Here is a 17,362-nt window from a genome sequence, read left to right as displayed (position 1 = left end):
TTAAGTGACTGTCATCCACCTCACTGGAAGTTTCAAATATCTGAGTAACTACAGGTTTCTGTGCTGTGGAAACTACCAAAATAGTTTTCCTAGGTGCTTGGAAAATCCAGAAACTTCTTATAATTTTAGCAAAGCCACTGCTTTAAGATTTGCAGGTCAAACATGTTTAATAAAACCGCAGCAACCATAGGGTAAGATAAGCATTAACTTGGGCAAACAAATTGACAATTTAACTGCACAGAACTTGATGTCCAGCAGCAAACTCCTCATATTGGCCCAGAGCTCGCTCGAGAGCATTTAACCTTCCTAATGGGTCAGCTGTGCTTCTTGTCAAATCTCAGTGACGTTTGGAGATTGTTTTCTGTTTGCTTGTGTTTGTAATTTGATCTCATGTAAAAACATTGTCCTCAGCTCACATATAACCACAGGGGTAACTCTGACATCCTGCCTGAAAAAAACCCCTTGTTGTTTCCTGTGCTTGAAGTTTGAAAGATTTCCAATTTGGACAGGTTAGCGTGTTTATATTAATCTCATCCTGATACATGAGATTAAACGATTAGTGTTTTGGGAGCTGGGCATTCTACCTCCATTTTGGTTTCCCCCAAAATACTGTGGGATTTTTGTCTTTACACATTTTGGAGGGGACTGGTGGAAGTTTTGCTGTTGCCTGAGCTGAGGCCAGGATTTCAGTCCAGACATTCGTATTTTGGAGAAAGAGTCTCTGGGAGATCATGTCAGGAATGCGCCAGTTTAGATTTTAGCTCAAAATTGTCTTTTCTTGATAGGAGTCGCTGGAAATTAAGACAGAGAACTTAGGAATCTGGCAATCTGTAAAATATCTGAGTGTTTGCTACTTGTTAAAAAAATTGTCTTAGTGAATATGTTAATGTGTGTAGCTAATGAAAATACGCTTGGTTTCAAGAGCTAGTCAAGTAAAAGAAACAAAATCACCTTGTCCTGTTGGAACATCTGCTCGGCATTGATCACTTGGTGCATCTCCTGTGGTACCGCCCAGACTGTTCTCGTTAGTGCTGAGGGTCCTTCACTTGACTATCGCTAAGAAAAATATGCATTGCTTTTGCATTTAGTTTGTTGTTTTTATTTTCTTGTTTGCAAAGTTGGATATCCAATTAAAAGGCAGAAGCAAGCAACACTCAAAAAGAAAAAAGAAAAAAGGGACTAAACAATGACAGCATTTTGTAAACACTGAGGCTAAAAATTATTCACCCCAAATATTTGGCAAGTGGGCAACAGTAACAAAATATGTTCACAGACCTCTAGACCAGTTTGCAATCAAAACGTCTGTGTTTTCACAAAATATATTATTCATCTTGGATCCTGATTTCCTTGGAGGTGGAGAGTCAGAAGCTGATTTGTGGAAGCAGCGTGCAGCTGTATCCCTTGCCCAGTGAAATTTTTCTACATCTGCAAGTATGCTAATTTGAAAAATATTGGCACTTCTTTAGACACTGAGATTTGAGTTCATGGGATCCTGGGCAGCATCCATGGCTGTGGCAGGAGAGAATATATTGAATAATAATATGCACTCTTTCATGCCGTAAAAGTTCGCAGAATAGGTGAAGTTTTACATACTACTGTTTCATGGCTCATAGCATACAATTTTCCTTCTGTAAACTGGGATTTTTCTAGTTTTTCTTTTAAAAACTGGAAAAAAACTTTTTTTCCCCTGGGAAAAACCTAAAGGACTTTTTTCAACGATATTTAAATGATATTGCAGTCTTAAAAATTTTACTTCAATGTGATATCACATTTTTCTCAATCAGTATTGGGAAATAATTTTGAGAATAGTTCATTAACCAGCTGTTCAGCAACAGCCTTTGCATTTTTTGATGTGCAAATTTGTGTTTGCAAATAACTTTGCCTGCATCTTATTGTGGGGTACAAATGTTGCTCATTAGAGCCTTTTTGTTGGTGTCCCAAAAAGTGGCAACTGAGGATCCAGCTACAAATATTTATGTTTGTGTTCCCTATCTTAGTGTTTAGTTTAAGACGGTTCAGTCTTGTTTCAAGATGCAAGCGAAAATGTGTTGATTGGCTTTTATTTATGTTTATTATAAAATGATAAAATATTGTCATTTTCTGTAATTACTTGGGGGAGCGTCTGTGCTGTGATTCAGCATGGAGACGTGCACACGGGCTGGCTCGCACCAGTGCCAGCAGGGCCTTGCTTTCATAGAATTTTAAATGCACTTGCAGGTTTTTAAATAAAAAGAAGCTAGTTAGTTATTAACTTGCAGAAATATCTGATTTTAGAGAACAGAAGATTACAAAACAAACTGGATTTTCACCAGCTCCTGAAGGGCAAACAGTACACTGCATCTGGGGGGAGAGAGAATTTGGTCCTTGCATTTCCCTGCAGTGTGTTTGTGTTGAAGCTTTTTCACTCTCATAGTACTTGATGTAAATGTTAATTAGCACTCCGGGGGAAATGTGTTAACAAATGTACCTTTGACACAGGTCCACAGCCACGCTTTGCTCTGTAGCTGCAGGCTGGAAAGATTAGCTGGCAAAGTAGCTTGTGCTGCTTTTGAGGAAACTCTTCAAACACGAGTTCAGGAAAGCTTGCTGAACACTTTGACTTTGCTGCTCTGCTGCAGCTCAGGCTGCGCTTGCTGCTCTGCAGAAGAGGTGCCGGGTAAGATATGAGCACTTGTAAGAAATAAGATCAAACTCCTAGGAAAGGGATACTTCTAGCCATTAACAGGCTGCAAGTAAGTCTGCCTTGGCTATGACTTTCATGTTATGAGGAAAAAACAATGTCTTCGCTTTGCACAAATTTAGTGGCAGAACTGATTCCTCCTCCTCCCCTAGTGCTGTTCTTGATTAGCCATCAATATGGGTGGTAAAGTCATTACAGTAAGCTGTTAGAGTAGAAAGGTAACAGTAATGCATTCATAAACACATTTACCTCATCACCGCACTTCTTTCCCTTTCCATAACCAACAGGTCAGAGATTCAGAAACTGAAATAATTTGGAGGGTGAGATTTTTCAGTAGCCTTCAAACCTGCCTTAACTTGGGTTAACATATAGATACTGTGGTGGTGTCTGGCCAGATTAATTCTGAACCTGAAGGCTTCTATACCATGACTTCTGTGAAAATATATGCAGCCATTTTTCAAAATTTGGCTTGTTCAGCTGTTCGTTGCTGTGCAGTACCAAATCCTGAATTCTCCCTGATGAGGAATAGCTCATATTTAAGACACAGTAAGAAGAGTCCAAGGTTACTAACAGCTCTCTGGAAATGAGGTTGGTAATTTCAGCCCACCCCTAGCGAACCTGCTCTGGGATTTGCACTAGCAATAGCAAACATGGCTGGAGGAGTGCCTGTGTCTCTAGGAGCGAAGGGCAGCACTGCTGTTGGGAGTCCTCCCCTTTCGTGGGATGGGATGTTGTGTGAAGGATGCTAGGGTTACAGCATGGCTCTTAATCAGCTGGTCTGACCCTGCAACCCCTCTTGTGTTGCCCTCAGTGGGTATTTGCAAGAAGCCTACCTTATACTTTTTTTCCTTAATGTAAAATAATTACCTTCTGGCTTTTATGATCCTGTGGAAAGTTTCAAGCCTGTGAGCTGACTGTTGCTGGTGAGGGGCCAGCCGCCTCTGTTGTGGAGCTGACTTTGAGGTTTTCAGAGACTTTAGCAAGGAGGAGCAGGACAGCCAGAACGTGGACTAACATGTGTCTTGAGCCTACTTGAGTAGGTGGCCTGTAGGGCACAGTGCAGGCTCCCCTGGGCAAGCCTGAGCTCTAAGTCAGCCTTGGAGAGGCACCACTGCTTTCTGCTCACTGCATCTCCAGGTTACAGGTGTGAACCAGGCTGTGCAGAGTGTCCTCAGGCTGCCTGTTTCAGCTGTGCCCATGGCTCAACTTTGCCCTGTTGTGCAAACAGTGGTCTGAGACAGCCCTGGGATGGTTTTCTGGCAGACGGAGTTTGTGTGAGCACTCTTATTTTGAAGTGCAGGTGAAAGAAACACAAATCTCAGCAGTGGGAGATCTCCTCACTCTGAGTTACTGCTAGGTAATTGTGGCCTTGACATGGTAAAATATATCTGAAACTACTGGACAGAACAGTACTTTGGCACAGTACTACATGAGGATGCTGCTGCTCAGGAGGAGAGTCTTACTGTGTTTCATACTGCTCCCCTCCTTGCCTCTGCAAGGAGTCCCATCCAAGCAAACAGCACCCCAGGCAGCGTTGCACAGAGCTGCCCAAACCTACCCAGTGGCGAGGTGCCGCATGGGGATGGGGGACCTGCGAAGGCACCCATGGCACGCAGGCATCCGAACCTGCCCAGGAGTGTGCCACTGCTCCACTGACTCCATCAGCCCCTCCTTGTGCAGTGGCTGGATTTTGGCCTTGCCCTATCAGCCTATGAAGTGGTGACAGGTCACCACTGAGCTATGCCAGCTGGTGCTGTGGATGTGTTAAATTGCTTTATTAAGAGTGATGGGATGGGTTAGAGTCTGGCCCTGCTCCTGCCACTGGGTTTGCTGTGGGAGATGCTGGGCGCTGTGTTTGGCTGCCTACAAGCACCGGTACCTGCATGCTGCTTCTGACACAAGTTTTTCCTAAGGCACCAGGGCCCAGGATCCCTGCTTTGGTCCACTTCTGCTGAGAACCAAGTGATGTCAACTGGAGAAGGTGTGTGGCAGGGCTGTGCTGGGGAGCAGTGAAGCCCCAGCAGGGAGATGCCTCCTTCTCTTGTGGGCTGTGGAACAAAGGGACTCTGCCTCTCTTCAACCTGCCTCTGGCCCTGGGAGGAGATGGCACATGGCACCTTCAGAGTCAGGCTGGGAGGGAGGTCATAACCAAGCAGACTGCCTGCTTCTGTGTCCCATCATCGTGACAAAAGATAGAAATAATTTTTATTAAACAGATTCTTCTTTAAATAGCCCTGCTCCCCGCCAGTGCCTGCAATTAGTCTTCTCAGCTGTTATATTTCTGCTGTTTCAATCCACACGGTTACTGTCTATCTGTCTGGCTTTGGTTTTGGGTCTTTCTGTAAGTAATCTGACCCTCAGCACCCAGCCTCGGGTTAAAACTCAGCTTACAACAAATGCAAAACTCTCTCAGGTTTTGACAACTTGTTTGCCATCTAACTTGGCAATAATCTGGTTCTCACATTTGAATAAACTGATCAGCCAGCAGGAACTGAATTTCTGCCTTGTTGAACAATGGGTGTTGCTTTAGTTGCTTAAAAGGAAAACATACAAGAAATGCAGAATTCTTGTTGTCCCAAACAACTGAAAGAAACACCACAACGTTCACTAAATCAACAGATGGAAATTTTCAAAACAAAATCTCAACAGCAGCCAGAAGCTTATACGGCAGGACATAATACTAAGGCCAGACAGAGACCTTGAATCTTCCTTGCCTAAACTGTGGGGGTGAGCTGGGAGCTCTGCCTGGTGACATTTGCTCGTGTCTCAGAAAAGCTGCTTGTGCATGCACCTACCTGCTTTGCAGTCAGGAAATTTAATTATTGCTTTCATAGTAGCCCTCGCAGAGTACCCTCCACATGAAATATGCATTCATATGTGATATGTCCCATAATTTTTTTCTCTTTCCGCTTATGGAGTTAAGGTTAATGTTCCATACACTGTAGACAAATAGTAGTTGCCATGGGTACCGTAGCCTTGAATTTCCCGTCTCCTGAGTGATTAAATTCCCCACCTTAATTTTACTTTATTGGTTTATTTCTGTAACTCCTTATTTCCTTGGTTTGCTCTCCTTGAGAGAGCAAAGCAGGACATTTCACAGGTTCCTTGTATTTTCTCAGGCTTTTGCATTTTGCACACCAGTTGCAGTGGAAATTGAGGGTATTTTTTCACAAGCTGTATCAAGCAGCGGGAAATACACTGGAGTGATGCCCAGTACCCCAGAGGCCACACAAGCCCTGGGGTCTGCAGCAGATACCCCGGCTTCTTAAAGCCTCTGCCACTGGAGCCCCGCAGCCTCACTGGGCAGCCTGCTCCAATGCTTTGGTGGATTTTGCATTAGAGTGTTTCTTCCTACCATGCTGTTTCCCATGCTGCAGTGTAAGCACACCTCCTCTTGTCCTGTCTGCAAGAGATATGAAGAACAAATTCATCTGTTCTCCTCTGCAGGAGCCTGATGCTGGTAACAGCCAGAGTGAGTGGTCAACCCACCTGCTGGGATTCACATGTTGAATCTCAGGATGAATCTGATGGGGTTTGAGAGGTTTTATCTCAGGTCCTACATTAACAAAAGGGCTACATTTGTCTGATGGGATTTGGAAGCCTTTGCAACACTGCTAGCTGTTCCCCCAGTGCCTTACGAACCGTTTAGGTTTATTCCATAATCCTAGCCCTCAGAAAATGGCATAAAATAATATTGAAATGGGAACCACAAGCTATAAAAACATAGCCCTAGTTGGTAAGTAAAATGAATAAGTAGCTGTTAAATGCAAAATGAAAAGGCATAAAAGGACAGTGGGAGCTTTTGCTGTTTAATCTGAAGTGTTCTATAAATAAAGCTAGGTTGCTACAAATTGACTAAATTGGTCACCCCTAATTTAAGACATGTCATAGGCAGTGGAAAAAGTGTCCCATAGACCTGACTAATGTGGATAAAACTAGAGAGCAATTTGGAAAAGTAACGATATAATGCCAGCCTTGTAACTGCAGACCCTGCAAGCTGGACATCAGTACTGTCAGCTGAATAGTACTTTCCTCTAACAACCATTTATGGTGATTGAGGTCGATTAACTGACACTGTTTACTTTGAAGTCATGATAATTAAAGCTAGAGTGTCATCTGCATTGCAATTAACATGCTCTTCTGCACCTAATTCATTCTGACAGTATAGATTAATGATGATAAATGAGCAACAAGGATTTATCATGAGGTGATTCTCCATTCTACAGGCTGCCTCAGACAATTACAGGAAGCGATTGTTAAGTTTAGGCTATTGTCCTGGTGTAATCGTGCATGTTCATTCTTAGTTCTGTTTTGCAGTAAAACCCATCCAAGAGCTTCATAAAGACGCAGTTATGGTCCCTAAGAGGCTGAGCCACACTTATGAATGGGAGAGAGAGGCATGGGCTGGTGATACTGCTCTGATTTTTGTCAGTATCCCAGTGCTTGTAGTCCTTGCTGGTATCAGTAGGAGCTAGGACTGATCAGTATTTCTGCAAATCAGATGCTTTTGCAAATGTAATTCTGTTGGGAGGTTGGGCAACAGGGTCAGCCATGCAGTGAGGTGCCTATCTGGGTCTTGGCAGCCTTGTATGGTACCAGTACTCCTGCCCCGTGGCAGTGCTGGGGTCTCCTCCATTGGTGCTTTTGACCTTGCGAGCTTAGAGCCTCACGGGTTTTCACTAGTCCTGCTTGCAAAATCTTGACTTTCAAAGCCAAACCGGTCACAGCTGGGGGGACACCGCCATGTCATGCTAAGCAGAAAGTAATGAAAAATTATATAAATCAAGTGAATTTTTCCAAAGCATATAAGGCACTCAATATCTGGTTACTTCTTGCAAAAAGTAGTTTCATCATTGCCTTTTCTTATAATAGCTTCCTTGTGTACACAAGGACTTAACCTGGCTTATTTAAAGTGCGTCACGTATTGCTGCAAGAATACCTGACTAACAAGATGATCAAAGTGTGCTGTTCCACATGTCAATCAATAGGAACTAATACGCAGAAGCCTAGTCTAAAAATGTGAGATTATAATGGAGGTTTGGTTTTCTTTGTACTGAAGTGTTGCTGTGTGAGTAAACAAGTGCTAATATGATGAGCTGCGCTCCACTGCCTCGCTTCCTCCCTAAGGTGGGCATTTTTCTCCTTGCCTGTTCCCCCCATCTGTACCAATCCCGACCTCCCTCCTAGCTGTTGTGAAGCTCCTTCATGTTTGCAGCACAGGTCTGAGATTTTTTGATAAAAGAGGTGAAACAGTGGTATTGTGCAAATGCAGAGCAGTGGTATTTACCAGCAGCAGGCATCTGAGAACGATGGGGGTTGCATGCACAAGCCCTGCCCTGAGAATCAGGCTGCAAATCAACTCCCATAGCTTGTACCAGGTACTGATCCCAGGCCTAACTGTTTATTCCTTAAAATAAATAGGGCATATGGAGGATTTGAGTTGACTATGTAGTCAAGTGAAAGCAGTTCCCCAGATATCTCTTCTCAGGGCACACAGCCAAACCCTGGCTTGCTTTTCATTGTAGGCTAGATGGGCCAGAAGGAAACTAGTGATCATGGCCTCGGAGCTGAATGGGCTAATTCCTGCATGACTACAATAAGGACTTTTGGCAGAATGCACAGCAAAACAGCCTCTCTCTAGTAGCACAGTGACGTGCTGCAGTGCCAGGAACAGCTTGTTTTGGGTACAAAAGGCAACTTTGTGGGCTCTGTTTCTCCTTCCATATACTTGCTTTTCCTTTTTCTTCCTTAGAGTAGCAAAGGGTGGGTGAGGAGAGTGTGATGATGGAGTTAAGAGAAGAAAAAACCTGCAACCAACCAACCAAAACCAAAATAGAATTTGGGATTTTGAAATTTACTTTTTTTTACTGACATTTTCTTAAGAAGAGTAATAAAAGCCTTAATCATAACAATTTTTCTTTAGAAAAAGTTTGCTGGATGGAACCATTTTGACCAGCTCTATCAGAGATTGAAATACTAAGAGGAGCCAGAGGTTTAGCTGATAACTCCAAGACCCTTAGTATTAAAACAGGTCAACAGTCCCCATGGCCCTGCTTACTGTGGCAAGAGCTGTTTTATAGCAGAGCAGGTTTACTGTGCATTTCAGGTCATGCTGTCAGGGTCCCAGGCACAAGTAGGGGGCTGTGTGCTAGCAAATGTGCCTGGGACATAGATGGGCATGCAGCATGGAGAGGACGCCTGGCTGCTGCGAAACCTGCTGGCTCTCAGACCCTGCTTCCCTCTGCCTCTGGGATGTTTCTGGGGTGCCCCTCCAACCTCCTGTCAGTCCCACTCATCTCTGCAGCACATTTTGCAGTGCTGGCCATGGGCATATGGTCAGCTGAAGCTGTCATCAACCCCAAACGGACTCGAGTCAGACACTGGTGTAGGTGATCTGCCAGTGTCATGTACTCCCACACCAGCCCAAGCGCAAGGTTTAACTGCAAGTGTTTTTGGTGTTCACAGGAAAGTATTGCTCTGCTTTGCCCATACAGCCTGGGGACACTAGCTTGATCCTGGTGGCTGCTGGTTGTACAACAGTACTCCCTGTGCTCTCCCCTCTCTAACCAAATAGTTTCTCTTCCACCAGTAACCACATGGGATGGGTAAATAGACCCAGGGAAACAAGAAAGGTGGAGAAAGAATAAAAGAGCAGAAAGACCTTCTTCTTCTTCTTCTTCTTTTTCTTCTTCTTCTTCTTCTTCTACTGCTACTGCTACTGCTACTGCTACTTCTTCTACTTCTATTGGGAAATGGGTGTACCTGAATTGTCCCTCCTTCCACAACCTCAGAGAGATGATGATGAGGTGGCTTTGGAGGGGAGGAGCATGTGGGTGAAAGAGGAGGTCTCTAGGACACCATGGCCATGGAAACACACAAGGTTGGCATTCGTGTTTGTTATTGTTGGCTGCAGAGATGCCTGCTCCGCATCTTCAGCCCTGAAGAAACAGGGGTATGTCTGAAAGGGTTTATCATCTTTGCAGTTTTTCACCTGTGAATAAGAAAATAGGGGTTGGGAGCAGAGCTGGATGAATGGTGAGTTTTTTTGTTTGCTCTCTGACCCCTCCCCCACAAATATGAAAAATAAACATAGTTCTAATGAAACTAAAAGCAGAGGTTCCCTTGGAGAAAATCAAGGGGGTTTAGGAGGAAAATTCTTAAATTTTGCAAAATGTTTTTGTTCAGTCCCAAACAGAATGCCTGGTTTTGCTTTATAAGCTGTTTATTTTTGTCCCCTTTCATTTTGGAAAAGAAAAAAATCAAACCCAAACCATTTCATTTAGAAAATACCAAAGCAAAACATTTCACAGACTCATAGAATAGTTGAGGTTGGAAGGGACCTCTGGAGATCATCTTGTCCAACCCCTCTGCTCAAAGCATATTTCAATATGCTCTACATTTCTGTCTTGAACTTTTCTCTGTGTTCACAAAAATTTTCCAAATTTGGCTTGAATTTAAAAAACAGATCTGGTCCCCCACAAAAGGTATTTTTGTGGGTTAACTTCATAATTACTGGTTTTCTGTTTTCTCAGGCTTCTGTTTGGGACATCTATGTCCTTTCTGCCAGGCTCGCAATGTATACTGTCTTTGGGCTCCATATACATAACCTTTCACATAGCTTCTCTTTTCTTCTTTCATATGGCTTTATTTAGCCAAGAGCACCTGACTTTAAATTAGCTTATTACACCAGACTTCTTACTTGTGACTTAAAGATGTGGATGCTCTTGGAAGCAAAACATCAGTACTTGTTATGAAAAGCAGTAATATACTGTCTGTCTGGCTTCCTACCTATGTCCATACATTTCAAAATGCTGATCCATGTCTGCCGATGATTTACTAAGGGGACAAAGTAGTATCTGTCATTTATTCACTAACTTTTTTGGCTAGATTGAAAAAAAAAAAAGAGAGAAAAAAAAAAAAAAAACAAAAAGAGAGGGGCTGATAGGACATAAAGGGCAGCTAGTGACCTAGAAACATGAATGACTAGGATGCCTCAGACTTGGATGTGCCCTAAAGTTCACGCAAAGCCTAAAAAAAAAGTTGCATTGGGAAAGTAATTTGTCAGTGCCCACAACAGTGTCACCCATGTGCCCTGTGGGGTTTGACACCTGAATTCCTACTGGTTGGGGGTGACTGCGCTGTCCGAGCTGCCATTTTGGCAGAGATTTCTAATGGTAATTGGTGTGATTTTGACACTGGCTGGAGCAATAAAATTGGTTTTGTCACATTTGTAGTCACAAGGTGCTGTGGCCAGGACTGAGAAACTGTCTTCCATGTCTGTATGCTAAGTACACTAATATAAAGCTCATGTAAAGTAACCCCCTACTCTTGCTTCCAGTACAACATGAAACTTGTGAAATGGAAAGACAATAATGGCTCTGTCAGCAACTGCAACTCAGCCCTTCTATTTTTATTTTTTTTTTCTGTCAAGGATTTTAGTTTCCTTTTCTGCCTTTTCTTATTGCAAATCATAAAAACAGGCTAAAACTCAGGGGTTCCTTTGCAAAACTATTCCCTCATGCTTTCGGCTGGAGCAATTTTCCAACATTGACGTGAGCTCACAAAATGTTAGTCTGACTCTAAATAAGATTTTCCAGAGTTGGCTGAAGGGTTTGGCTTAGTTCTAGAATAAACTGTTTCGGAAACCTTTCTGGAGTGGTTTCTGGATAACCTGGCACCATTTAAAGAATTAAAAAGTCATGTATAATTTGCCCTTTCAAAATACTCAAAGCTTTTAAATTTCTCACCCCAGAAAGTACCTTCCTTTTCATCAAACATCAGCTGTTTCCAATTGTTTCATTCTATTTTGGTCACCTATTCTCTTTTTTTTCCTTCCCATGCATGACTAAATATCTTCTTTAAATCAACTTGAAGCAATTTGTTTTTCCATTCATCCATTTGGTTGTGCTAGTTTCTTTCCCTGTTGGAATGTTACATGAATGTCATACATTGAAGAAGCAGCATCATCTGTGCAGTCCTGAGAGCACGAGTACTTGGCACCAGTTCTGCAGCTTAATATGTGAAAACACGAACACAGCTGCCAGTTTCTGCATGTTTTAACTGGTTTATTTTCTGCAGCTCTGAGCAGAAATGCTGAGGCCATGGCAGCGCCACACAAGAGCCTGATGCGCAGGTCCGTGGTCTCATGGTGAGCACGCCAGCTTCTGAACCTGTGGGATTAATTCTGTCTCATCTCAGCACTAAGCTCAAGCAAACTGGTCCTTCTGAGAGTAAGGCATACCAAGCCTAGGAGCCAGGCCATGCTGCTCCAGCTGTCCTGCTTATGAGTTATTCCTGAGCTGTCTCTGTGCAGCACTCAGCTGCTGGTTTAGATGTGCTGGCTGGCTCAAAGCAACGGCACAGGCTCTGTGCTATGCTGTCTTGTCTGATGTGAATGTGGCATAAGAAATACTTTACATACATATAGGCGACTGGATTCCTTATTAAAAGTGCAGTGAAGTGCAGGTGCCAGCCCTTCTGATAAGATGTGTCCATGCAAGTCCTGCATCGAGCTTCAGTGACCAAAGAAGTATTTCTGTTTCTTGATCCTGTCAGTTCTGTAGCACCTAAATGCAATCTTGCATTTGCCTTGATTTGTATAGCCAACGAGCATACCTGCTATTCTTCAGTAACTTTGTTTTGTTGTCCTCAAATTAGAATGAAATTTCCCCAACCGTTGATCTCTTGTATAATACACAAACACCCACCAGATTTCTGATAAATGTGTGACACATGCATTTTCCTTTCTGCTGACAAATACAGAAGCTGAAATTATCCAGAAAAAAATAAATATCAAGGCCAAGCATAGGAAAGGCTTTGTTTTGTTTTGGGTTTCTTTTTTTGGTGAAGAAAAGAATATGCTGGAGACAGATTTGACAAAGTCAATGATCCGGGTTTTTGTGGCGATTGCATCTCAGCTCTAGCTGTTGTAGTCACGGCTGTTCTAAGCTATGCTGCACTCTGCAAGGGAAGGAGTCAGGTTCGGGCCTGCCAGAAGGCCCCAAGCACTAAACCTTTCTGTCCAGAGTGGGATATGTAAAGCTACATTTCCCCAGGATTGATGCCAAATGACTAATCTTGGACACTTTGAGGCATTCCAGCATGTCTGGTTAGTGGTTACTCTAGCCATCCTATTGTGTTTTTGGAAACCAAATGTCTTGCACGCTAAAGCAAGGTGCACGTTATACAAGAGGTGCCTATAATGGATTTTGGTCGAGTATTAGCCAACGCACAGTGGCGTTACATCAAAGATAACGGTATGAAGAGGGAGCACTGTGTATATACTCAGTCAGAGACGCAGGGGAATCAGACCCCTTTCTACATAGTTTACTTAGGAGTCATGAGCGGAGGGGGGGATAGGAAGGAGGGATTTTTAAACACTGAGTGAATTAATTAGTTCATTAACGTCTGTTTTAATTTCTGTGCAGGTGACAACTACCTGTTACGTCCAGAGGTCAGCTAACAAGATGGTCGTCTGTAGTAAGACACTGCTCAGACAAGCTTCACAGTATTTACAGTAAAAAGGAACTCAGGTTTTCTGCAAAGAGATCCTAAGCTTGTAGACCTTGCTTGTTGTTCCATAACCTTGCTTGCTCCAATTTACTAAGGGGCTCCCTAAAACTGGACTATGGTTATTTCTTCATTGCATGGTTCATAGAGCTGTCTCAGGGCATACTCCAATGGGCATTCAAATGCCATCTCATAGGATTTTCCTTTTCATTTAAGGTACAACATATATTTCAAAAAACAATAATATGTCCAGACACTGATAATCTACCGTACATAGCTCAAATGCTTTCCTGTAGCCAGTACATCTGCCAGATGCTACTCCTGGTTCATGTGAATGCTCTTTAGGGTTTCACTGTTCTTTTTACTTCAATGATAAATTATTGTGGTTTCCTAAGGTTAATCATAAGTGTTCTGCAGAAGAGATGTCCTGTCCAGATACTATGGTTTCCTTTTTATTTTCTTTTTGGATCTAGCATTGTTCTTATACTATGTGATAACGGGCCAGAGGCGGCACCATGCGCACTGTGTTGATGAGAGTTGAACTGCACTACAAAATTTTCCTTTTGACCCTTCTTTTTCTTCTAAACTCTCCTGACTCCTTTCTTCCCTTATATGGAAGCCTTTGCTTTCTATCTCCAGTTTGGCATCAGTGCTTGATGGGCTGGATCAGGTCACAGTACTCACTTCTCTGGCTGAGACAGCATGGATACCTGAGAGGATGAGCTGACCTCCGCCACAGCTGGTTGTGTGGGGTGGGAGCCAGCCTCAGATAATACACAGTGTTGTCTTTGTAGGTAACACTGAATCTTCTTATAAATGCATTAAATTTTGTGGTTACATGAATCTATTGTTGAGAATTACAGTCAGTAACCTGTTGTACCAGTGCAAGGAGCTATTGTTATGTTCTAACATGTTCCCCTAACATACCAGGTATTTACACAGAGGAGGCTTAAAAGCTTTTTGTCAGTGTCCGTCCACCCTGACTAGCTAAGCCCAATTTTAAACTCATACAACTCAATACTCATGAAACACACTAAAAGAAGGCTAAATAAATGCTTTAAGTGGAAAGAATTTGGCAGGGGGGACACGGGGTTGATGGCTGTGGATGCCACCCACCAGCTCCCTGACTGGCTGACTGGGATGTGGAAGGGTTGGGGATTGTCCCCTTGAATGCCACGTCCAGGGCAGCGCAGCAAGCCATCCCAGGACATTGGAGAGCTGTGCTCAGCTGTCCCAGTTCCACTCTGCACCAGGAAGGGGAGGGAGTGCTCCAGCTGCATCCGGCCCATCCATCTGGCCACAGGAGGCCCTTAAAGAACAGAACAAAATAAATTCCCTCAACCCTAGCAATTTTCTCCAAAGGAGATCAGCAGGCGGCCAGGCCCATGTTCTGTGGCTTGCAGCAGGCATTTGTGAGTGTCCCAAGATGCCTGCGTTTTAATGACTATATCCCAAAGACATGCCTCTGGTATTTTTCTGTGCCCACAAATAACATTTGAAAGACATCGCATAGAGGACCAAAATAATCTCCAGTGGCTTCAGTGGAGTTGCTTCTGATCCTAGAGCTCCTTGTATGGGTACCAGCACCCAAGCACTCCAGGTGATTTAGCTGCACAGAGCTGTAAGCAGGCTGGGAAACAGCATGCCAGCACACCTTTGTGCCTGCTGCTCATCTGCCCAGGAGTGCTGCTCTTGGAGTCCTTCTTGACCAGGAATCCAACTGTTTTGCAGAAAATGCCAACTGTTCCGTGCTCAAACAACAATTAGGAAGTCTTTTAAACCAGCAGAGTTAAGAAAATAGGAGGAGATGAGAACTGTTCCCTTGTGCAGCTGCAGGGAAGTTCTCTGCAGGTTTCTGAGCTTCCTCAAAAGTGTCATGTTATTCCCCGTTTACAAGTCAAACACTGAGTAAATCCACTGCACATGCCTCCCCAGTGCACCAGCTCCTTTTTCTGCAGTGGTTTCCACTTGTAACATAGCTGGGAGACACTCCTTTCTAGAGGCAAACCTGCTACACTAAATCACTCACTTCATTGACTATTACTGGTATTTTTGTGATAAATTGACCTTCAGAGAAGTGCAATCTTAAATATGTATCAGAAAGTTGTTGTGTTTAAAGCCTTTTAGATGATCACTACACAGTTCAAGCCCACGATTAACACCAAGCATTTTTTTGCTGGTGTTGACTGAGGTCTACTAATTCTAGGAAAGGTGGAGCTTTACTGCAGAATCATAGGTTATGCTAGAAGTACTTTAAAAATATGGAATTTTACTTGGCTATATTAACTATTTTAAATACACCATTTCCCAGAAACTACTGAAGTTTCAAAAGGTGGATACTGTGGTGAAGGGGGTCACATTACAGCCTTACTTCCAGGCAATGACAAATACTTCCTAGGTGACTTAGGGCAAGTCACTCAATTTATGTTTTCCCATCTGTAAGGAAATAGAATCATAAATCAACTGATATTTATGATGTGTTCCAGTATGTCTGTGATAGGGCCACATAACTTCAGAAAAATGAAAGTTTACTTCTATTTGCTGCTCAAGAGATAAAAGAAAGCAGTATAGCAACTGTTCTAGAAGAAATCCAAGGTTTCTATGTCTTCTGAAGTTCTTTTTTCACTGAAGTGGTTAACAAAGTTTGGATGTAGTGTGTTCTAATGTGCATAATTTAGCTGAACACTTTAAATTCTTCTAGTTATATGGCTCTGTCTGTCTGTTTTTGTCTTACTTTTTTTTCCATAACAAGTTCCATAATTGTTCCTTTTAGCCACAGTCACCTAAGGTCAGGCTGTACCTTGCTAAGTAGCCGAACTGCAAACAAGGCTAGCTAAATCACGTGCCTCTGGCCCATGCCTGTTATTAATCCTCCCAAGTTCTGGGCCTAGCACTTGGCAGAGCAACAAAAGTAAACGTTTTATCAGAAGTTCACATACTCCTAAAGCAGACGATGAGCTGGGTGATTCCTGTCTTTTTTTAAGGGTGTAATATGGGAGCTACCTCAGATTTATTTTGATAATGGAGGGGGCACAGGCAACTGTATTTAAAGACCAGTGTTTGTGCAATGTGAATTTAGTCTGATAAAATTCGGTTTCTGTTCCTAAAATATCTTTCAGAGTGCTTTCATTAGTAAATATGCTGTCATTGTAACAAATATGATACTGGCTTTAAACTGATCAGAAAATGGCCAAAGTACATGCAGTTTATACTCTGACAGGAAGCTGGTCTGAGTATTTAGGTTTTTTCTGAAATCTATAGCACTACAAAGAATTCTTATTCCTGCTTCAGTCTCTGTCTAGCAGGGTTCCTGCTTAATTTACTTTCTCTTCCTCTTAAAATTTTCAGTCTTCATCTCTGCTTTAGTTCTTTGTCCATTAGGTTCATTGTGTGAGAGCAGGCACAGCAAATTCAGAAAATCCAATTGGAAAGGTTGATATACTTTGTCCTCAGAGCCTCCGGGCAGCCTTGGGGAGCCGAGGCGCTGCCAGCACAACCCTGTGTGAATACAAGGATCTAATGTAAAATGCTATGTTGGGATAAATGTGGGATCAATCTGCCCTGATTAGGACAGGTCAAATAGCAGCATCAGATAAATGGCTCAGGTAGGAATATGTAATTGTAATTCTTAATGCGTTGATGTTATCAATAGGTCACTATATTAGGATAAAAAATATTGTCATGTGGCATAAGAGTGAGAAAATATTAAACAAAGCAAGATGAAATAGAAATCCTAAAAAGGGAGAAAACCAGCAGCCCTCATCATTGTGTTTATATATTCCTCATATAGGTCAATCTGTAGGTACATGTTGGGAGAGTGCTTACAAAATACTTTTGATAAATAGTCTAAAGACATGAGGTGAGGAGTTACTTGGCATGCTTTGGGATGACTTGGTGTGTTCAGGCACCCCCACGAGTAACTGTGAGAGCACACAATTTCTTCAGCTTGGTACCAAAGTGGTACAGCTGAGCAGCCCAACTGGGCTTTCCTGTAATCAAGTGTTGAATATGAATTAGTGGCATCCACAAAAAGTCTAATATAAAGCAGAAATTATTAGTGTTTGACAGAGAGGAAGGGGAATTCAAACAATTCTTCTGCTGTAGGCTGGAGATCATAATAATGTCCACACACCTAGAGAGCAACATCTAAAGGCAGCCTGGTTGTTTAGAAAT

The 17,362-nt window shown here is 42.8% G+C and overlaps 1 protein-coding gene across 1 annotated transcript in view; it reads left to right on the top strand.

Moving 5' to 3' along the window:
* Positions 1 to 17,362, top strand: part of PDE8A (phosphodiesterase 8A) — a 160,670-nt gene that overhangs the window by 617 nt on the left and 142,691 nt on the right. The gene's annotated exons all lie outside the window — the stretch shown is intronic.

Source organism: Phalacrocorax carbo, chromosome 7 (genome assembly GCF_963921805.1).
Source record: "Phalacrocorax carbo chromosome 7, bPhaCar2.1, whole genome shotgun sequence".
Lineage (NCBI taxonomy): Eukaryota > Metazoa > Chordata > Aves > Suliformes > Phalacrocoracidae > Phalacrocorax > Phalacrocorax carbo.
The sequence above is the reverse complement of the archived record's forward strand: the minus strand, read 5'-3'. Positions and strand labels throughout refer to the sequence as shown.